Source organism: Oryzias latipes, chromosome 11 (assembly GCF_002234675.1).
Source record: "Oryzias latipes chromosome 11, ASM223467v1".
NCBI classification, from domain to species: domain Eukaryota; kingdom Metazoa; phylum Chordata; class Actinopteri; order Beloniformes; family Adrianichthyidae; genus Oryzias; species Oryzias latipes.
The window spans coordinates 188698-196403 of record NC_019869.2 but is presented as its reverse complement, the minus strand read 5'-3'; positions in this window follow the sequence as shown (position 1 = coordinate 196403).

Genomic DNA, 7706 nt, shown 5'->3' with positions numbered 1-7706 from the left:
TTAACGGGTGGAGATGGTTAGAGGTTAACGGGTGGAGATGGTTAGAGGTTAACGGGTGGAGATGGTTAGAGGTTAACGGGTGGAGATGATTAGAGGTTAATGGGTGGAGATGGTTAGAGGTTAATGGGTGGAGGTAGGTGGAGATAGGTGGAGATGGGTGGAGATGGTTAGAGGTTAATGGGTGGAGGTAGGTGGAGATAGGTGGAGATGGTTAGAGGTTAACGGGTGGAGATGGTTAGAGGTTAACGGGTGGAGATGGTTAGAGGTTAATGGGTGGAGGTAGGTGGAGATGTTTAGAGGTTAACGGGTGGAGATGGTTAGAGGTTAATGGGTGGAGATGGTTAGAGGTTAACAGGTGGAGATGGTTAGAGGTTAATGGGTGGAGATGGTTAGAGGTTAACGGGTGGAGATGGTTAAAGGTTAACGGGTGGAGATGGTTAGAGGTTAATGGGTGGAGGTAGGTGGAGATGTTTAGAGGTTAACGGGTGGACATGGTTAGAGGTTAATGGGTGGAGATGGTTAGAGGTTAACAGGTGGAGATGGTTAGAGGTTAATGGGTGGAGATGGTTAGAGGATAATGGGTGGAGGTAGGTGGAGATGTTTAGAGGTCAACGGGTGGAGATGGTTAGAGGTTAACGGGTGGAGATGGTTAGAGGTTAACGGGTGGAGATGATTAGAGGTTAATGGGTGGAGATGGTTAGAGGTTAATGGGTGGAGGTAGGTGGAGATGTTTAGAGGTTAACGGGTGGAGATGTTTAGAGGTTAACGGGTGGAGATGGTTAGAGGTTAACGGGTGGAGATGGTTAGAGGTTAATGGGTGGAGATGGTTAGAGGTTAACGGGTGGAGATGGTTAGATGTCAACGGTTGGAGATGGTTAGAGGTTAACGGGTGGAGATGGTTAGAGGTTAACGGGTGGAGATGGTTAGAGGTTAATGGGTGGAGATGGTTAGAGGTTAATGGGTGGAGGTAGGTGGAGATAGGTGGAGATGGGTGGAGATGGTTAGAGGTTAATGGGTGGAGGTAGGTGGAGATAGGTGGAGATGGTTAGAGGTTAACGGGTGGAGATGGTTAGAGGTTAACGGGTGGAAATGGTTAGATGTCAACGGGTGGAGATGGTTAGAGGTTAACGGGTGGAGATGGTTAGAGGTTAACGGGTGGAGATGGTTAGATGTCAACGGGTGGAGATGGTTAGATGTCAACGGGTGGAGATGGTTAGAGGTTAATGGGTGGAGATGGTTAGAGGTTAATGGGTGGAGGTAGGTGGAGATAGGTGGAGATGGGTGGAGACTGGTGGAGATGGTTAGAGGTTAATGGGTGGAGGTAGGTGGAGATAGGTGGAGATGGTTAGAGGTTAACGGGTGGAGATGGTTAGAGGTTAACGGGTGAAGATGGTTAGAGGTTAACGGGTGGAGATGGTTAGAGGTTAACGGGTGGAGATGGTTAGAGGTTAACGGGTGGAGATGGTTAGAGGTTAACGGGTGGAGATGGTTAGAGGTTAACGGGTGAAGATGGTTAGAGTTTAACGGGTGGAGATGGTTAGAGGTTAACGGGTGGAGATGGTTAGAGGTTAACGGGTGGAGATGGTTAGAGTTTCCAATTCTGCCAAATGAAAAACATTTGCTGGAGTTCAGTGAAGGCAGCAGATGAAATCAGAAAAAGGCCCAAATAAAGTTCTGACCCTCAGATCCTCTTCATATGTTTTAAAAAAAGTCAGATATAGAAGCAAAAAGGCAGTATGCCTCCTTGAGCTAAAGTTTTTCCAAACGCCAATACGTCGACTCAACCTAAATCTGTTTGCGTCAGAGCTTTACGTAGTCTAGAGTTGGATTTCTTGGTTTACGTGTTGGTAAATTTGGTTGGAGTGTCAGGACCAGGTCTTGAGGACCAACAAATTATGACCAACCCAGGAGTAAGAACTTCAGAGTTTATTTGAGGACCAGAGCAGGCGGGATGATGGCTGAAACTTGACACCAGAGGGCGCTGAGGCAGACTTGTGGGTTATGAGGAATGAGAGGAGGGGAACGTAGCAGTGTCCAGAGCCAGTCTTGGAATGAGGAAGTCCGTGAACAGAGTTTGTAGATGAGGAAGGTCTTAGTGCTTGGTATCTTGAGAGAGGACTTGGAAATGAGTAAATGGAGGTCGGAGGCAGGTAAGTTGATTGTTGAAAACTTTGGGGCAGGCAGGCGGGCAGGCAGGCAGGCGGGCGGGCGGGCAAGCAGAGAGCGTGGAGCTAAAGGCAGGCTTGCAGACAGACTGAAACCACAGAGCATGAGTGAGCTGGGAATCAGGCAGAAGACTTGACGTTCCAGCAGTGAGTGGAGCTGCATGGCAGCAATATATACTCAGGTGCACAGGTGGAGTGAATCAGAGGTGACGAGCAGCAGCTGCGGGGCGGGGCCATGTCATGACATGGAGAGAATCAATGATGGGGAGATTTTAACTCATAATTTAAGAATGCATCTTTTCATCGCATACAACCTGTTTTTATGTGAAAGCTCCTCCTGAACATCCTCCATTCAGAAGCAGCAGGATAAGTCTGTTTCTGCTCCTCCACCCGCAGGATTCAGCATCTCTGCTGTCAGCATTTTGTCTTTCATTATTCACTTACCCCCCCCCCCTCTCTCTCCATATCCATCTCACCACTTTCTTCTCTTTTAGATATTTTATCTTCCGTTTGTCTTTTTAACATTCAAGGAACAAAAAAATCCTTCAGTGGCTTAGTGTGTCGTTGTGTGTGTGTGTCCATTTGTGTGTAGTGATGTTGTGACAAAGTAGCGTCACAGGTTGCAGGACAGAGCCTGAACATGAGCCTTAGTTTGTTTGTTTTTTTCTTCTCTCCCAGCCCAGTAACAGTTTATAGTTTTGTGGGACAAATCATTCACATTTCATGTTTTGTTTAATTCTAAGGGTGCACACTTGGTTTTAAACAGAATCTCACTCACCATCAAAGTTTTCCTCCACCAACAGCCAAACCAGAGCAATGGACACATCAGCATTTATATCCACAGGAAACAGGAAGTGACTTCACATGTCAGAATTGTTTTTTTTGCTTTGTTCCCCTTCCTGTCTAATTGATTTTGTTTCAAACCTATTTCTGTATTTGAACTGTTTTTTCTGTTAAATATCTGTAAGTTTGGAATTATGTTGATGAATCTTCTAGTAAGTTGGTTTAAAGAATCGTTTGGATAATTAGCCTGTGGGAGGGGCTATGTCTTTATAAGGGGTGACCTTTTCTAAGTTGGGGAAAAGAGCAGTCTTGGTTGCAGTGGTGGCAACAAGCTCTTCCAGAATCAGCTGAATACTTTGTCTGATTATTTTTTTTTTTTGGGATCAACAAAATCCCATTTCTGAAATTTTGAGTCTGCTGGCTTGGCCATCTTATTTCCAAGTTATTTATTTTTTATGCTGCTGAGAAGAACCCCGTCACAGATGTAAAGGCAAACAATTCCTGACCGACAAAGCCTGTCAGAGACACACAAACACGCAAACATGCTCTGCAGATTGTTGGAGAAAAAGAAATGAAACCGGTTTGGAAGGAACACAGGAGGAAAGGAATGGATGCAGAAAAAATTCAGAGGATGGAAGAAAGAGAAGAAACGGAGGAAAGAAGCTTTTCCGGGGAAAAGTCTGAGCTCAGAGGCGTTAAACTCAAAAATATTAAAAACCAACCAAATGGATTTGAAGTTAACTGAGAGCCAGGAAATGACCGTCCTGACTGGAAACTTTAATGAGGAAATTAACAAAGAACAGATTTCATTGGTCAGAACATTATAGCTTTCTATTGTCCTTCTCATGAAAACGTTTTCCACTAAAACAACACAAAAATAAGATAATAACAACAGAAATGTGTCTAGCAGCAAAAAGAAACAGAGAAAGGAAGTAAAAGTTCAGTTTGTCACTTTGTGATCCTTAAAAAGGACAAAGTTTGTAAAAGAATTTACAGAGAAAAAGATTCAAAGTCAGGAAAATCTGCTGTTTTTGCAGCTTTTCTGGACTCATTTTGAAGTGATGCTGTCTGAACAGCTGACCGCGCTCACCTGTTGTGGTCATGTGATGCGCCGCGTCGTCAGCCTCTGGTGATTGTTCTACAGAGTATTTGGGCTTCAGCTGGAGGGAGGGGGGAACCATCGGGGGGGTCTGCAGCCACATTTGGAGGGAAACGTATCCTCACCACAATGCAAACAGGAGCCCATTTCCAGATGGGGGGTGAGAAAGGTTTTCTACTCTCTAACACGATTAAACAGAAACTTAGTGTGAAAAGAACCTGAGGAGGAGGAGGAGTGGGAGCCTCCAGGAGGAGTGGAGGCCACATGTTCTCTGAGCTGCTGCTCCTCAGGTTGGACCTTCTGTTTACTGAGAATCAGAATCACTTTATTGGCCAAGTACAGCGCATGTACAGTCTTCAGTTGTGCTCTCGTGCAAACTAGCAAGGTATAGAAAGTGTGAGGGGTAAGACAACAAAAGGATAAATAATAAAAGAAGGTAGATGTAAGGTAGCTGTATGAATAAATAAACATAACTAAATAAAGAAATAAAATAAAAAAGTCAAAAATGCTGCAGCTTTAGTTCCAGTTTGACAGTTTCTGTGGTCGTTCAGTGTCCTTGAGTGGTCCAGAGTCAGGAGTTCATCAGAGTGACGGCTCGGGGGAAGTAGCTGTCTTTGTGGCGAGTGGTTTTGGTGTGCATCGTCCTAAAGCGCCGCCATGGGGGGGGGGCTGAAAAGGCAGTGACCAGGATGCGAGGGGTCTTTTACGATCCTGCCAGCCCACTTCCTGCCTCTGGATCGGTACAGGTCCTGAATGGGGGGAAGGCTAGAACCAATAATCCTCTCAGCAGATCTGATGATTCTCTGTAGTCTGTTTCTGTCGTGTCTGGTAGCTGAACCAAACCAGACCGTGATGGATGTGGTCAGGACAGACTGGATTATTGCAGTGTAGAAAATGGTCAGCAGCTCCTGAGGCAGGTTGAACTTCTTCAGTCGTCACAGGAAGTACAACCTCTGCTGAGCCTTTTTCCGGACCAGGTCAATGTGAGCGGTCCACTTAAGGTCCCGTGAGATGGTGGACCCCAGGAACCTGTGTGAGTCTGTTGAGGGGACAGTGCTGTTGAGAATTGTGAGGGGGGGGGAGTGGTAGGGGGGTTCCTCCTGAAGTCCACTGTCATCTCCACTGTTTTGAGTGGGTTCAGCTCCAGGTGGTTCTGGCTGCTCCAGAGGACTAGCCGCTCCACTTCTCCTCTGTATGCAGACTCCTCACCGTCCCGGATGAGCCCAATGACTGTGGTGTCGTCTGCAAACTTCAAGAGTTTCACAGGGGGGGGCTCCTGATCTGCAGTCATTGGTGTAGAGGGAGAAGAGCAGAGGGGAGAGAACACACCCCTGGGGGGCGCCAGTGTCCATGATCCGGGTGCTGGATGTGGAGGGTCCCAGTTTCACCTTCTGCCTCCTGTCAGTCAGGAAACTGGTGATCCAGGTGTGGAGGGGGGGGGGCACGGTGAGCTGGGACAGTTTGTGGTGGAGGAGCTCTGGTGTTAAATGCAGAGCTAAAGTCCACAAATAGAGATCTTTATGGTTTGATTTGCTTACAGATTTGAAATCAAACAATCAGCAGAACCAAAACTACATGATTCAGTCCAATCATGTGGTGATATATCCACAACATGATCTACCATGTGAACCGTTTGAACCGTGTGTACCATGTGTGTACCATGTGTGTACCATGTGTGTATATAGAGGGAAACCTGAGCTCTCTCTGCCTCTCATTCAGAGACTATTGAGTGGATTCCAGCTATGAAGTAAACGCCGTGTAATGAAGCGAAACTGGATTTCTGGTGGCATCCTCTGACTGGTCATGACAGCATAATCAACAGTGATGCGTCTTAGCGTGTTATTTATAACTTAATCTCCTCTTATGGGCTTAAGGATCTGTCAGAACGTCCCTTTTCGCAGGGGGGGGGTCATTTCCTTTTTTCCCTGAGGAACAGGCCTGGAGCTCCAAGAACCGGTCTTCTGAGGTCCGCTTGGGAACTTTGTTTTCCACTGAACTTTGGAGAACGTCATTCTGTTTGTTCCTTTTCTGTTTCCTAGACAGAAGTGACAGAAATGTTTGGAGTACCTAAACAAAAGTTCTGTTCTGATTCCAATGTTCTCATGTTCTGATGCTGCTGTTCAGAAAACCAGCAGATCAATCTAAAGGGGGGGGGGGGTCTTCTGCAGCTGAATTCTTTAAACAAATGGCTTGAGGAACGTCAAGTTTCTCTGAGTTCTGATTGGTCTGCAGTTTGGTGACCAGAATGGAGTCCGTACTGTTCCTGCTGTTCTGACACGACTTTCAACAAACTGTTACTCTGTGTTCTAGAAAGCTTTGGTCTGGTTGACTGCAGCGTGATTTTACCAACAGGGTCGTTTTGATCCTTTTTCTCCAAAATCATTTCTTCACTCTGGCCTAGAGGCCAAAGTTTAGCCAAGAAAAAAGTGAAGAAATGACCCCTTGACCCTTTCACGACCTCCTCTGCACCATCTGACTTACTGTGGAGTCCAGAGCAGATCCTCCAGGATCAGATCCTCCAGGATCAGATCCTCCAGGATCTGATCCTGGAGGATCTGATCCTGGAGGATCTGATCCTGGAGGATCTGCTCTAAATCAGATCAGTCTGAATTACTTTTTCAGTTTCCTGCTCCTTTGGTTCTTTATTTGACGGCAGCGGCCTGACATTTGAATTCAAAGTTTGTGAACAATAACGTTTAGAACAGCTCTGACCAGCATCTTCTAGATAATGAAGGATGGTGCAGACCGCTTCCCAGCGTTTCATATCCAGTGATTTAAAAAGGCTGATTCCTGTACCTGTGTTTGAGGAGAAAACCGGCCAATGGAAGGACTCCGTCATCAGCAGGAAGGGTTCTCTGTCTGTCAGAGACGGAAACTGCTGCTGTTTTTTTCACGTGCACGCTCGCCCTCACTCTTCAGTTCAAATGAATGAGATTCTGAAAACCAATCACTTCAAAGCTTCATGGATCACCTGTTAGCACGGCCATTAAACTGCCAACTTCTTGACATTTACCAACAAAGTCATATTTCTCCCCCACTCAGACATGCACACTAGAGAAGATGCATCTGCTGTCACTGCATGGGTCCTCAGTCTGGTGGAAATGCAAACACACACTGAACACGGCTGACATTTGCCACCCGCCTGTTCCTCTCTCACATGAAGGACAGATCTGTGGCGCTGCAGACAGATTGATCTGCTCCGCCCATTAAACTTCTTCCAGCACCGCTGACGACGGGCCTCTCGACATCGCCGCCAAACTTGATGCAGACAGATCCAATTTGAGCGTCAAATGTACGGACTGTCTGCTGCTAAACTGTTCTCTGCGCTTTTAAATGATGTTTGATGATCCGGACTCGCTGGGAAGAGCCAGTTTACAGATTCACAAGAAATCCCAGCTTAATTCTGACAAATCTTAAATGGAAGAAAGTCCTACACCAATCAGAAAGAGACAGTTAAATGACTCAACCGCTGTCAAATCCTATCAGACCAGTGGGAAAATGACTTTTGCTCTGTAGTTATTTTCAATCCTCAGAATGAGAAATACCATAAATCTGGTGTTTTCTTATCACCAAAGATCAAGTTCACTGCAGAGAAAACTCACCACAAGCACGCAAGAAAAAGTTACACAACTGAAACAACAACAAGTTTTACAAACAAG